The sequence below is a fragment of the Takifugu rubripes genome, chromosome 5 (genome assembly GCF_901000725.2).
Source record: "Takifugu rubripes chromosome 5, fTakRub1.2, whole genome shotgun sequence".
Lineage (NCBI taxonomy): Eukaryota > Metazoa > Chordata > Actinopteri > Tetraodontiformes > Tetraodontidae > Takifugu > Takifugu rubripes.
In genome coordinates, this window is record NC_042289.1 from 11005875 (window position 1) to 11021720 (window position 15846).

Here is a 15846-nt window from a genome sequence, read left to right on the forward strand (position 1 = left end):
ACTTCAATTATGTGCCCATCCGCCGCATGAATAAAGGTGCTTACCGCTCATTTCCAGCTTTGTCTACGCCCACAGCTTGTGGTGGACTAGTGTTTAAATACTTTATGATGTTCCTGTGTAAAGGCCAGACCTGCAGAACAGAGGATCCATACATGAAGCATAGTCAAGCATGCCGACATTAAAAAAACATACATCGGCTGCTATTACTGCCAGGCTGCTGACCACGCCCCTCCGCGCCAGTGGCCACGCCCACCAGCTATATTCATTCATTAAGAGGTGGGACTATTTACTAATTTACTGGAACATCAAGAACGTGTCGCTTCAACATCGCCGTGGGGGAGGCGTGTTCTACATTTCCTTTATGTCCTTCCAATCTGTCGTTGCGATGTGTCGTGGTTGTAATTAAAAAATACACGCTCGCGCTGAAGCATCGGGCTGTAAAGCCTGAGCAGGGGAGCGTCCACCTGAAGGTGTGGTGATAAATGCTGACAAAGTAAATCAACGTGCATATGCGATCATATTTGTTGTGACTGAACACATTCATCCAAACCTCTACGGGCCAAGTGGGAACTTGGAGGCGAAGCGGCGCTGAGCTTATCCAACAGCCTGTGCGAGCAGGAATTAAAGCCAAAAGCTGGGCTTGTTTTTTTTGGCTATATGCACACACTCCTGATAAGATTCATTTGATTCCTTCTTTGCTCGCGTGTACTTTACTAGGAGAAACGTGTGTGAAGAAACAAATGCTGAAAAGCTCCAGCATCTGCTGTGTATCGATATTAGTGATAGAGACAGGCCTTTATTTAAAGTTTGACTATAAAATCCTTTTCTAGCCAGTAATAAATCATTTATGATGAAACAAAGCCAGCTTCTTACATGTTTTGATGCCATCCAATTTGATTCTTTAACTTTCTTTTTGTGCGGGCTGAGAATTCCACATTGTTGCCAGCGTGATCTCTGTAAATGCTGCAATCAGGGGGCCCTTTTTTTCTTTTTACTTCCCCCCTTTCATGGCCGATGCGTTTGTGATTGCCGGGCCACTTGTTATTTCTTTGGAGAGGCTCTAATGCATACGATAGCCCTGTAATCTGTCCACCAATCACAGAGTCTCCAGAAGCTGCCACTGATTGCCCTCATGAGGACACACTTCAGGAGATGCATAACCCCCCCCCCCCCCCCCCCAATATTTCATGTCAGTGATAGACACTTGATGCAGACCCACCGTCAACGTTAGGCTCAATGCCACCTTCTGTGTTGGTAAACACAATTAGCTGAACGCTGTTGTTAACCGTCTCAGTCTGGGATTTTTCCTCCCCATCACCACCATCACCATCACCTCTAACATGCTGCAATATCTGACTCCAGAGATCTAAATTAGCCTCAGGATTCAGTCATTTAAATAGCTCGAAAAGCTAAAAGAAAGAAACAAGGTGTCCAATGAATTTGGTGAAAAGGTTACACTTTTCATTATTTCATTATTTTCTTGTATTTCACATTTTAAAAAGGAAGAAGCTCGACGGTTTCTATTCCAGCATAATCTCTGCGACCTGTTTATCTTGCTCTCTTCCTGACTCACAGCCTCAGTCTCAGTGTGACGGCACCAAATACGGTGACACCAGGAAGGGAAGGAGCTTTATGAACATGAATAGAACATCTGCACGGAACTCAAAAGACGACTTACAGCTCGTATCTGATAAGATGCTCAGTTGTTTGGGATTGAAATTCACATTTTCAGTGATTCGGTGATCAAATGGAAGTCAGGGTCTTCATCGCATCGCGCTCAACAGAGGGCTCAGAGATCTGGGACGGGTTTAATCCCACGTCAGACCGTTGTTTACAGACAGATACGAGAGCGCCGCATTTGGGAAAATGGCTTTAAAGCATGGAAAAGTGACCCCAGGAAGGGGAAAAATAAACCTTCTTTCTTACCTACAACATAAGTAAATATTCAAAAGTGCCTCCATCAAGGACTCCACATCAGGCATAAAGTGCACGGCGGGCAAGGACACGACATTGGAGATGTAGCTAATAATGCAAAAGCATTCAAACGACAACAGAAGAAATTGCAGAAAGTAATATGATTTTGATGAGCCTCAGCCTTCCTGTGTTTTCCTGCTAATAAGGAGCCATGAGCAGGGCCGTTGAACTATCACCTCCTCTGGTCCAAGGAACCGTTAGACAGGAGGCTAATTGGTTTGCATGTTATCTTCAGTAGCTATCTCATTTATTACGGGACAAAAGCAAACGTTTCCCAGCACAACCGAGGCTGGCTTTGAATTCTAACGAGTGAAGACAATAAATTTGGACAGAATCTCTTCAGCCTAATACCCACACCAGAGCTGAATAGGGAATGAGATGCACCAGACCGGGGATTGGTCTGTTAGCATGCACTGTGATGTCAAATTAAGCTTTGTTTTGTGGGGGGGGGGGGGGGGTTCTTTTGGTTCACGCAGCACATTATTGCTCCTGTGCATGAAATATTTAACCAGTTAGAGTCCTAATCGGAGCTCCCCAACGAGTTTGGGTGGACGATCTGGATTCTGTCCACCAGAAGAACTTCAGTTCAGCCACGGCTACGCGTGTCACGCCGTTTGTTTTTCCTTGTGTTTTCGTACGTTTCATACGAGGCAGGAGAAGCGCTCTAATGTGTGTTGTAGAGTCTCATCAGACAGGTGACTCCCGCCTCCCCCCTCACCAAAGGCATGCTGGGACAGGCGAGTGCCCGGAGAGCATTTCTTCATTTGCTGTTTTCCACTGATTCCACAGACAGATTGGTTGTAGTCCACTTTTAAAGTAACCGTTTTACCACAGTGAAGGCGGAGATGCTGTTTTTATTGCATTTTCCTTGAATAAGACCTTTATGTCAGATCAAATCCAGGTTAATCCCACTGACCGACTGACTGATGCAACTCAGGTCAATCTGCTGCAGATAGAGCAGCGGCTCAAACGTCAGGTTAAAGCAGGAAAACAAGCGTCCCAAAGAGGGGCAGAGCAGCGCTAGCGGCATGCTGGGCCTGAGAGGACTGATTGATCTTGATTTGGCTTCAGTTCCACAAAGCTGGACAGGGCAGGAATCCTGTCAGAGGGGGAGCTGCAGGTAGGGTTCCGTGGTGGGGGGTGGGGGTCTGCGTTATTCCATTGAAACAGACCCAGAGGATGTTTTCAAACTGCCAACTTCCTGTGGATTTTCCTAAGTGCATTGGAAATGTAACCTGAGATCACCCCCCCCCCAACTCCTTTTCCTTATCTGCACAGTTACAAATAAATGCTGTGGCACAGATCGAGAGGATTTACTCACTCACTTGTCTGGACGCTTATTCATAAATTTGTGAATTTCACTCAAATCGAAGTCCGCCAATGGGTATTTATTTTTGTTGCTGCAGTTGCCATAGTAACAGTCATGCTCTGAAGGGATGCAACGCTTTGAATGCGGCAAAGGGACTGAGGACACAACGGAAAACTCCAAAACGGGAAACGTTGATGCTGGTGCAGGCGATGAGGGGCAGATGTGTGAAAGCCCAAGGTCAGGCAGAAGGTCAGAGGGTCACCTTCAAGATTCAAGATTCAAGATTCAAGAGTACTTTATTGATCCCTTTAGGGGGTGTCCATCAGGGAAATTAGCATCTCCAAAGAAACATACAGCACTGTACAAAATTTCCCACCACCATTACACCCCATTGAACCTATTAAAGATAATAAAAATATAATAAAATAAGAAATAAAATAGAATAAATTAAAAATAGAATATGAATATAAATATAAAACTATAAAAATGTTCCAGTTCTCCTGTTGGCCCTCCTCCCCCCCTGTGAGGAATTGAACAGCCTGATGGCTCGGGGGATGAATGAGTTCCCCAGTCTGTTGGTCCTGTACTTGGGGAGGCGCAGCCTCTGGCTGATCAGGCTTCTCTGGCTGTGGATGACAGTGTGCAGAGGGTGGCGGTCATTGTCCATGATGCTCCGCAGCTTGTCAATAGTTCGCCAGAGGTTTCAGCTTCATCCCCACCACCGAGCTGGCCCGCCTGATCAGCTTCTCCAGCCTGGAGAGGTCCACTTTTGTCGCACTCCCCCCCAGCACACCACAGCGTAGGACAGGACGCTGGCGACCACAGACTGGTAGAACATCCAGAGGAATTTCCTGCAGATGTTGAAAGATCTGAGTCTCCTCAGGTACATCCAGGAAGTACTTCAGAGGGTGAGGAGCGATGGCTCCTCTTCCACTGCCACCGGGGGGGTTGTTGAAATGAGATGTAAATGAAGCAACAATAGGAGGGTGAATCTGAGGTGGATCAAACAAGAACGGAGCATTTTTCTTCCCCAGAGGAGTTCCTGAAACCCCAGGATGATGTTTTAGCCGCAATAGCTGTGGAGAAGCTACAAACCTCCTCTATGAACGCCGATCGATAGTTTCTGGAACAACAGGTGTTGTGAAGGTTGTACTAGGAAACACCAGGACCTGTGTTCATTGTAAAGCGGAGCACACAGATAATCGGGCTGTTTTTGACTGACTTAAAATGCCCGATTTTACCCTGGGGCTTATAAGGTTGTCCTGCAAGGTTTTTGTGCGGGATTTTTCCGTTTGAAATAGTCCCAGGGGCACCATAATTCCCTCATGCAGGTCTTCCATGCAGTGTTTTCTGTTTTTTGTCAGATCAGTCTAGATTTGTCTGCCCTGTGCTCCCTGCCTCTGTCTGTCTCGTCACCCTCATGTGTCTCACCTGTGTCTAATGGTCCCCCCCCCCCCTCCTCCTGGTGCATTAAACTCACTCCTTCTGTCCTCCTGGGCTGCACCATCTCAGCTAAAAGCGTCCAGCCGGCTCCTCATGTCTTGTCTGTTCAGATAACTATTGTTTGGATTCCTGACCTGGTTCTCAGTGTCTTTTTCTGGATTTGACTGTCTTCTGGTGGGAGCTTATAATGAATGTTTGAAAGTTACCGAGACGAGCGATGAGAACGGGAAGTGGTGAGAATGGAAAAGCACCAGGGCCTCACGTGGAGCTCTGCAAACTTCCTTCAAAAGTCCAACTAGTTTAGACGCAGCGTGTGGCGCCGCTTTCCTTTTATTAATCACACCAAACTCGGCACTCTCCATACAATTTAACACATCAGCGACATTTGGGAAAGCATTTTACTCTCAATCGCAGCCCAAAATCAGCGGCGAAAAACTCATCCACAGCCTATTTCTGCTAACACTGGCCCCTCCCGCCTTCATCCACACACACCTCGAAACGTTTGCAGAACCTTCTGAGAAACAATACACTGAATTGTTTAAACAGGAGGGCGTAATTGTACCTGGCTCATTAAAAAATCCCGGGTGCAGCGGCGAGCAGAATTTTTAAAACTGTCCGGCGTTTCAATCACAGGAACGTGCATGAAATTCAATAACGGCGGCGCTATTGTGGCAGGGTCACATCCCGGTTTAGATCTAATGAAGTTCATTACGTTTCTGTAGCACGCGCGCCTCGAATACTCAATTACGAACCGCCTCGAGGGGTGCTGATTAATTTCAGATAACGGCGCGGCGCTTTGATCAGGTGGTTCCATCACAACGGCTACATGTCAGTGAAGTAACTAGGATCTGCCAGAACAATGATCTTTCCTGTGGGACGACAAAAGCACCTGCGAACGTTACAAAACACAAGATAATCTGCGCGTCTATAGGTCGGCGGTGATGAAATATTCCCTGTTCCGAGGCACAGGTTCAAGCAATATTGAAGTAATTTGCTGTAATAGACTTACAGCCCCACTTAATCTGCACGCGCAAGTGATGAAATATCCAGATGAGCGACGACAGTGTGTCGGCCAAGCTGTGACGCTGGATCAAATGACAGCAAGTCTTGCACGCTGACACCTCATCTGAAGAAAAAGAACAATCGCAAAGCCTCATTCGAACTGGAAATGGGAATATAATTACGTGAAGATGCATCACGTCGTTTGCCAGCCAGAGAGAGACGAGACGGAGCTTAATATGTGACGCAGCACGTCGCCTGACATGATGTTCAAAGGGCTGATGTTTTCATAATGAAAGGCCATTAGGAACATACAGAAGCGGGGAAAATAAACCCCCAACGCTCGATATTCCTCTTGTGGGGAATCACACTGTTACTGACCTAAAAGATGTTTGAGGGTAACTATCGAAAATGGTGGAGAACTGACATGATTTCCCCCCACGGATGAACGTAAAGATGTGCAGCTGTTCTACGACAGGCGTGGACGACTGGAGGCTGAGATCCATCCCCGTTTTCAGCAGATTGGGAACTCATTTTTGCCTTGCGGGCACTTCCCACGTCCCCATTATGGCTCTTGTGCCATCATCTAACACCCACTATAATAAAAGCCTGGGACATGGAATTGCAGGGTATGAGAGTGATGATGGGCGGGTTGTGAACGCAGCTTACTGTGGCACAAGTACTTGAGTAGATCTGTGACATGAAAGTGGAAGCTGTCGACTGATTCCATGACCAAGGCTGTAGACGTTGAAGGTTAAAGTTTCTTTCTTTGTGTTTCTCCTTGCTATAGCTTAACTCTCCTGGATTGTCAAAGCCTCTATGAGGGGGTGCTCCCTGTGGTTCTATCCTACCCCTTAAGGGTAGGGTAAGACTCTCGGTCATCAGGGAGGGGCTTAGTGTAGAGCCCTGTTGGGAGGAGGCTCCAGGGAAGGACATGCTGGAGCGAGTACGTCTCTCAGCTGGACTGGGAACTCCTCAGGATGCCCCAGAAGAGCTGGATGAAGTGTGTGGAGAGGGGGAAGTCTGGGCCCCTCTGCCTAGGCTACAGCCCCCCGTGGCCTGACTCGGATGGATGGATCTATGGATTTGGGGCCCATTCCTTCTTCTCCCTTAAAAGTGACAGTTTAATTGTACACAAATGTAACGCGGCACCATCTGGTGGGGAGATCTGAGCGGCGTTTGTCAGTGACAACTGTCAATGTGTCCTTGAGCAGATCATTACAGTAACATCCCTCCCACTAGCTGCTCCAGTGAAGCTGCTAATTGGAGAGAGAAAAACGTGTTTGTCTCGGGCAGCTCCCAGATGTGAACGCTCGCATGTGTGCAAACATCACGCTCGTTTCCAGGCGGACCAGTTTAGCCAAGCTAAGGTTTCGATTTGCATCCGAACTGAAACTATGCAGCGACTGACGTGGTCACAGAATATAAATGAAATAATAATCAGGGTTTGCAGCCATATTCATTAATAATAGAATCATTTAAGAATAAAAAGCAAAAGTAACCATCAAAATATTCTCTATCAAAATATTCTATTCCATTTTTTTAACCTTTTTTCCCCCCATGGCAATAAAAGACAGAGCAATAGAACTACATGGTGACACTGCGGAAGACATTTCTCATTTTTCTCGTTTCTCACTGGGACCTTTTAAGTCTTCTGAGTTCACGAGGATCGTTTCAGATCTGCCGTTGCAATTATGTTTACCTTCTGAACATTCAAAATGTCTCCCAGGATGCTGCCACTCTTGGTTGTTTCAACATCACACGGCTGACCCACATTTTCAGCGCGCTGACCTTTTCAGCTCTCATGAAAACCATTTATATTATATTCCCTCAAGCGCGTTGGCATTAATTCTTGCTCTAACTCTCTTCGAAGATCTTGATCTGAACTCGATGGCACTTGTCAGAAACCCCTCACCTCCTTGTTGTTTTTATTTTTTGTTGGGTTTTTTTTCTAAATACTATTTCTGCAACAGTTCATCTGAGTGACAGAAGCTCTTTTTATTCCTCCAAGCGTTCGGCGCTGACATGTACGAGGCTGGGAAAAAAACAAACGTGTCGGCGTAAATGGAGACTGTGGCGGCCTGGCAACTACAACAGCTTTGGCATTAAATCTTTGAATATTTCCATCCCTCTCTGGAGAGGTTGAGTGTAATGTTGTTTCTGTCACAGGACGCCTGTAATGTTAATGGACAGATAACATTAGCTAACATGTCCCTCTTCGCTCTCTTGAATTACAGAGTTGGGACTGTCTGCTCCATTTCCAGAGGCTTCTAATCTATTTTAATCGCTGGTTATTTATGGGAAGGTAGCCACCAGGAGCGTTTGATACAGAGGATGTCGGGGCAACCGTTGGGATGTAGCATTTAAGCTAGTGCTGAAGTTCAAGGTGAAAGCCCAGACAAAGTTTGAAACGCATGACTAACAAGTTACAGGCAGCGGAACGTCTCTGTGTGAATGATGGGAAGTGAGCATTTTGGTCCACCTCCCCCTCTTTGTGCTGTTCAGAGTGAACAGCATCTTAAGCACAAACTCATTTATTCCGAACTGTCCTCAACAGGGGGGATTTAAATGGATTTGAACTGAACAACACTTGGGGTAGGAACTCATTGTCAGTCCTCGATGAATAAAATCAGAAAATTCACGGCGTTTCAAAGATGCCCAGCAAAGGATTTCGGATAAGTGGACTTGTGATAATAACATTCAAGAGGATCTCTTCATGCACAGAATGAAATGGATCCCCCATTTTCTCAGCTTGTGTGTGTGTGTGTTGTCGTGTGTAACGCACACTAATCAGATCATTTACCATCTTACTGGTCTCCATTCTGAGCTGCCTACTTTCAGAGGGGAGCTGTTTGTGTGTTCTAGCACTAAAGGCCAGCAGCTGTTAGCCACCAGCAGCAACCATATTTCAATATGGCCACCCACCCCTCTGCTCCTAATAAATAACCCGGTGTCATTTAAACTACAGGCCCTGGTTCCTGCCTGCTTGCTCTGATAATAGATTCAGAGATAAATCACAGAGCTTTGTTTGGTGACTAATGCGGGGCGGACAGGACACAAGAATCCTCCTCTCCAGAACCTCCGCTATTTGTAAGGCGCTAACAAGACACAGCTGGATGTTTCTTGCAACAGCGTGTTACACAGGAGACTGTGGATTGAATTTCTGCGCCTCTAAATCCACAAGAGCCAGAGACAGAACCGACCGTCGGCGGTCGGCCGAAGTCCAACAAACACCGACACGCGGCGGCCAGAGTCATTCCGGGAGAAGCCCACTCCTCTCAAATGACATGTTCTTTTTCTTTGATTAACAATTTCACAAAGGACGGGCTGCCGGCAGCTCTCATCGATTCTGTGTCATTAGGAGTCCCGGTGCCGTCCAGTCAGGCCCACGCCGCCGCCGCCGCCTGCTGTCTGCTCTTCTAATTTGGGAGGTTTGCTATGGGTATTGATCCAATCTGGATATTCCCTTCTGTGTGTGAGGTTCCCGATGTAAATCATCGAGCAGCCACGTCGCGCAACGCTCGGCGTTTTATGCTCAGGAGATCGTTAAAAAAAAATCATTAAAATACAGAAATTGCGTAGCAGGTGGGGGCTAAAGTGTGGAATTGAGATTGAACCTCTGGCGTCTGCTTTAAAGTTCAGACTTTCGTAGCCGCGACTTCCAGAAGTTTGAGCGCTTTACAAAATGAGAGCTTCTGTTATTAATAGGGGTCGAGGGGTCAATAGGTCAAGGGGACAGCAGACCGCTCTGCTGATTTACCCGGAGAAAAAAACTAATTAGGAGTCGTTGACATTAAATGTTGAGGCTCCAGAAATCAACAGCATCTTCATGTTTCGGTACATATAAGGTCATATTTTAGCTGGCACAGCCTGGGAATGAAGCTCTCCCTTCTCCAACATCAAGACCTGCGTTACCGACGTGCGTGGGTGGAAGCCGTCATTAATACAATTAAGCCTGATGAGCTATTAACGAGTGTCAATGGGAATGATTGCTGAGATGCACATTTCCTCGCCACCTGCTGCACTTGATTATCAGGGGCTGAAAAGCAGCGGCGCCATCTTCCCGAAAAGTCTGAAAACTTTTCACGCCGCCGTCGGCGACGCTCCATCAAACAGAGATAACGTCAGAACGGGCCCGTCTCGTCTGGAGACAACGTTTTCACGGTGTTTGTGGCCGACTTTGTTTTGCCGGGAAGGGGAAGGTTCTTAAAATTTAATGAGGGCAATTTGGACACATCCAATATTATTGTGAAACCGCGGGGGAGGTGTGTGTGTGTGTGTGTGTGGGGGGGGGGGGGTGCGATTTTCCTCTTTGCAGCCACGTTCGAGGCGAGAGATGTCAGTTTCATTTTCGGAACCTGAAAAACGGCCTTATTAGAGCTCATCATGAGCGGGGAGATACAATGGGATGACAGAAACAGAGGGGTCGCAGAAGGCAGAGACTCAGATGAAATAAAATAAGAGCAAAGTATTCCTTAAAAGCACCCTGCTCCTCTGTGTGATGTGCAGGAGAGGACAGAAGAGCGATCCTTAGATGGCAGCGCTGAATGGGTTGGTGGGAACAGGAAGAGCGAGAGCTCTCTGTTCTGAGTCCCCCTAATGGCGTTTCAACCGGCCCCCATCATTACTGCATATAGCTCTGCCTCTATTCTATAACAGTGAACGCGCGTCAGTCACGGGTTCATCGTGGCAACAACTTTATATATATAAACTTTATATATATATTTATAAAGGAAGTAGGAGAGTAAAAGGAAATGAGCCACTGTGTCGTCAGATCTCAAATGACACATTTCTCATCATCAGTGCTTCCTCATAATTAAATTCTAAACATTAAATTCAGCCTCTGTATGATGTCCAAGTTGTGTGGGGGGGGGAGCACTTGTTAAAATGACGACATCCCTCTCTGCACCATCGGCATTGATTGGAGGTCATCAGCATGTGTAGAGAGAGCGAGCCAGCGGCTCCGAGGGGGGTTGAAGGTGACGATGATGGCGGCGGATGGTCCGAGGAGCGGACCGCTGTGCCATTGATCTACCGCGACACATCAGGCCGGCTCCATTTACAGAAGCAATCACATCCCCCGCTGATTGATGTGGGGATAATTGAGCTGTCACCGCGGTTTCCATGTTTCTCCTCCAGCCTGATTCGGACGCCAGTTATTCTATCGTATTTTGCTTTAACACCATTTACAACAAAGGACGTCCTGACGTGTATTTATGTCAATATCCTTCCAGACGGCTGTCAGCGTGATCGAGGGGCGCCGCGTTGGCCAGGATTGACCGCCGGCCTGTCCGGGTTAATTAACCTCAGGAGCCGGGCCTCGCGCCTCGCATTTCCTCGTCCACCTCTAACTGCGTGTCTGCATGGGGCTGTTGAGAGCTTCCTTGCTCATTTTATGATAATCGCTTCTCATCTTTCTCATCTTCTTAAAGGCACGAGTTGAAAAAAAACATCCCTTTAATCCCTTTTAGATTCCCTCCACAGTCACACCTCCTTCGCTGTTATTACAAACGCACAACACTTCTCAGCAAATGCACACAGCATGTTTAGGCGCTCCTCATGCAGAGACATTTCTAGTAATTACAACGTCACATTCAGTGGCACGAGCTCATTAGCTGGCAAACATGTCCGGATGGAGACCAGACACGTCCTGAAAGAAGAGCCGAGGCCCCATTTACCTCAGGAATTCCAAAGGTTTCCCTCCCCGATGTGTAGATACTGATGTCACACTCAGCAGATGACAAACTGACAGCAAAAGCCCCCCCAGCAGCTGCCTGGCATCACCTTTGGAAACTCCGGTGTCATTAGTTCCATCAGAAACCATCAGCAAATGTAAATACTCTAAGGGACGTTCTAGTTTTGCCTGTTCTTTTCTTCCCAGTGAAAATTCCCATCATGCTGGATGTCAGCAAGCTTCTGCTATGTAAATATGTTTATTACTATGTAAATGCGTCCACTTGGAGAGACGTCAAAGGCCTTAAAGCAAGACTGTGGAGCAGCACAACAGAAGAGGACAACAATTCCAGATGATGGTTTTAGGCTTTGTGCTGCAGACGGGCCAGATGGTGGTTTATGTGTCTGGAGCGGTCCTGCCATGATGAAAATGGCCCTTTTTTTCCGTGGTTCTCAAAGTGCCACTTTGCGGCGCATGTTAGTCCACAAGAACCTCCCATTGTGTCTCGCTGTCCATTAATGGCGGAGCAGCGGGTCAACGCTGTCCACATGGAAAAAGGCTGCTGCCAGCGTGTTAATAATTAAAGACTCTCGCTCTCTCCGCGCATTGTTCCCTCTCATGATGGTTATAAGCGAGTTGATTATCCTTTGCAGGCGCCGTCTCGGTGAGATTATCATCTGCTGCCCGCTGATACGGCGGCCGTCACATAAAAGCTTGCTTTCCAGCAAACTGCATCATTGCTCTGAGGCAACGGCCGCTTCAGCGGGACATTCAGCCATGTCCTGAGATAATGCTCCCGCCCAGCAGGGCTCGCCGAACGGAGCTACAGTAGCCTTGGCAGCTCGCCGCCTCCCTTCAACATCACCCTCATTAGCTTCATTAGCATGCTGTAAATAGTCCCGGGGCACATCAGGTGCAATATTTATCAATATGGTAACGATACCAGAGTTTTGACCTTGGCATACCAAAAAAAAGCCTGTTACTTTTAAGGGTATGTTGTGCTTCAGTGAACGTCGGTTACTTTCGCCGGGTGAACCCGAGACTCGACCCAGCGGTGGCAGCCAGCCGGTTGTGAAGAGGGGACCCCGATGGGTCACTGAACATCGGCAGCGCCGCGGCGCCACGGCAGGTGAAAGCTGAAAATAACACAGTCTCTCCGAGGGTCAGGGCCAACGCGTCGCGTCTTCCTTTGGAAGCACCGAATAATGCAGCTGTACGGGTCCAACAGTCGCTCCCAACGGCAGCAAAACCTAATCGTTGACACCCTTTTTTCCCCGTCCACCATCAAACCGCGTTATCCTGATATGTGAACTGCTAGGAGAGGAAACATGCCATGTTTCTGTTGAGCTGTATCCTATAACGCTATAATAAGGAGCTGAGAGGGTCCTCTGGGAAGAATGATATGCTTGCACATTTTTATCCAAGCCAGAATTCCCTGAAGGGAGAGAGACGGCTCCTTTCATCTATCTGCATGGCTCGATTGGGATTCAAGAAACATGCTAGGCTGGTTACATCTGGGCACTTTGTTCTTTACGCATCCCTTTAATTTCTGTGCCCGGCCTGCCTCGGAACGTAGCGACCACTAAAGAAGACCGGCAGCGCTCCGAAGGATGACATTTGTTTCTGGTGTTGTCCCATTTTTGGCACGGATCAGCGTCCTCCACCCATTCATTTCACATGAGTTCGATCCAAAGACAAACGCAGCCCGAGGGTTTAAGGCTGCCGTTGGCTGGACTTTTTCTGGGCCCACAGCTTGAATAAACAACATATGCTGGCCGGCTCATCGTTCCAGCGCTCGTCCTCTGCCGCCCTGGCAGGTTTATGGCCAAACGCTGCTCAGATGATGGTGCTTTCAATTGTATACGGCAGATTTCAGCTCCACCGGAACCAATATTCCTTAAATGCTGAGAGCTGCATTCAGATAAACACCTACCCAAGAGGCCCTCAGGGAGACGGGGGCCGTGCGCAGCGAACTTTATTCCCTCACATGTGATCTAAAGTTTAATAGATCTACTCCAGACAATTAATTGAATGAATCAAAGCCAAACACCTCTTTAGATATTTATAAGCATTTAATAAGACCATTACTCTTGTTGACGCCGCATTTATTGGTTGTATCCTTATGGTATGAAGAAAAAAAGGTCTAGAATTCACATTAAGACAGCACACAAGAGCGCGCGCTTTGCAATTTGCCGCTCCCTGGACGCACGTTATAAAGCCGAGGCTGAAAGCACAGCTCGGATATGTTTGCTGCAGCAGGGAAGGACGGTGCTCAGAGGGATGGAAAGAAATAACGCAAGCACCAGTTTGGCAGCGGGTTGGAGTGTTATAAATTAAAGGGAGCGCATGATCCTCAAGTGAAACAACAAGTCTGGTGGAGCGCATGGATGAGCAGGAGGAGACCGTTTCAGAGAGGCTCTGAAGACATTTGGCATCACTTTGGCCACTTTTTTGACCCGTGTGTTAAAGAATCACCTCTATTCCACCATCATCACTCTTTTTGCTTGTTGAATTGATTGTTGCTCAAGTAGGAATTGTTTTATTTCATGTTTGTGCTTGTTCGGCCGCCGTTCTTCCCTGTAAAAAATGCACCCTGACATGAATATTGGAATATTGGATATTTCCTCTGACTACAGCAAACTGAGTTTTAGCGGTAATGCAGCAGTTGTTGCTGCTGTTCTCTTGGCAGTTTTGTGTAAATATACAGCTCAGCTCAGAGGACGTGGCAGAGGCAGAGATATTGTCTTTTTTTATTTAATGTATTTGTCTTTCTTGTCAAAAACAGTGGCTGCAGGCATCTTGTGCAACTCTGTGCAATATTTGGATTTAGGCTGCAAAAACTGACAGAACCTGCTGTTTTCTATTGAATCTGAGACCCCGCACAGGCTGTGGTGTGTCGGCATGGCATGGAGCATGTCCCAGGGCTGCTTGATTGCATGGCGAATGGGTGAGAGGGGGGTGGGCAGGAGGCAGATCTGGCATACAGCCCCCAATTGAGAACTTCTGCTTTTGTCAGTTGGGGTAGGAGGGCACATGAGAGGCCTTCTGGAGGCCATTTTCTCTCACTGATTCTCCTTATTTTGCACAAAGGAGCAGATGGTGATGCTGCTGCCGGTTTGTTGCCCTTTAACGGCTGGCTCCACCTCTGCTTGTGTACTGCCTGTCTCCTGGTGAACTCCTCTATGAGTGTGACTCTCAAAATAGTCTGGCTAGAGCAGATAATTAGCCGAGAATCAAGCAGAAAGGTGGCTGGGGGGGTGATTGGTCTGTGGCCTCCAGCCACAAAACTGACCCTTAACAGGGGCTGACTTGGTAGTTGCAGGTGGAATTGAGTCCTTATTGCCTCCCAGCTTGAGAGGTTAGGGATATTAATCTTGACTTGGAGACGTTTATTGTTTTAATATTGTGTGTTTATTGCTGATTATTCATTTATTCCAATAGATAATCTGCTGAACATTATGCGGATTGAAGGACAATACCTGAGCTGGTTGAGAATATACTCTAAATATAGTTTGGGGTGTGTTTAATGGAATTTTATTCAAATAAAATTGTATTGAAATAAAGCTGATCACATTTAATAATAAGGCAAGTGCGGTTTCCACCAAAGACATAAAGCGTTTGGAGTTTAAACTCCATTTTCCTCCTACAGAGTATAACATTAAATTTACATTTCTGCTGACTCCTTTCTCATAAATGAAAGACCACTTACACTAGATTACTTTAGTGATGCTCATGGGGAAATTGCTGCTCTGCAGTTCAGCCAGCCTGACTGGTTCCACTCCGTGAGCGTGATGTCACAGCCTCCGTCGGCTCCAGATCAAAGAAATATACCAACAAAGTCATCAGAACTCCCGTCTGGACGTCATTACACTTATCGTCTTAATGCCAGCGTCCTTTGTGGGTGAGATTAAATCGATAAAAGTGACCAACAACAGGTCCCGCTTGTGTCAGTGGGCCCGATTTAATGGGAAGAGACGGAGAATAATCTCTGCAGCCGGGTCGCAGGTGCACACTCCCGGCTACAGTTAGCTCCTCAATCTGACAAACATTGATCAGAGGTGCACCGGATCAGCCGAGCGTGGCACCGATCCCGTGCGACGCCATTGCTCTGGGGGGGCATTTCTCACCGGCTTGTTCGAGCGAGGAAGAAATCTTTAAGAGAAACCAATGCTGCCGTTTAAAGATTCAGCCTGACCCTTTCAGGCGGGTTTTTCCTGGTTTTTGCACCGACGTGATGGGAAGAATTGAGAAGACAGCAGGAGTCTTGAGCAGAGCTTAAGATATCCTGTTGATGAAGGGGTTTATTGCTTAACCTTTAAGCTCAATTAAATGAAATCATTAGGTTTAATGAAATACTGAAGTGCCGGTCTATTTCTTCAAAGGATCTGCTTCATATATCCGAGTCTGCTCAGGTCATCATGTGTGTTAGACCGTTTTCATTAGACAG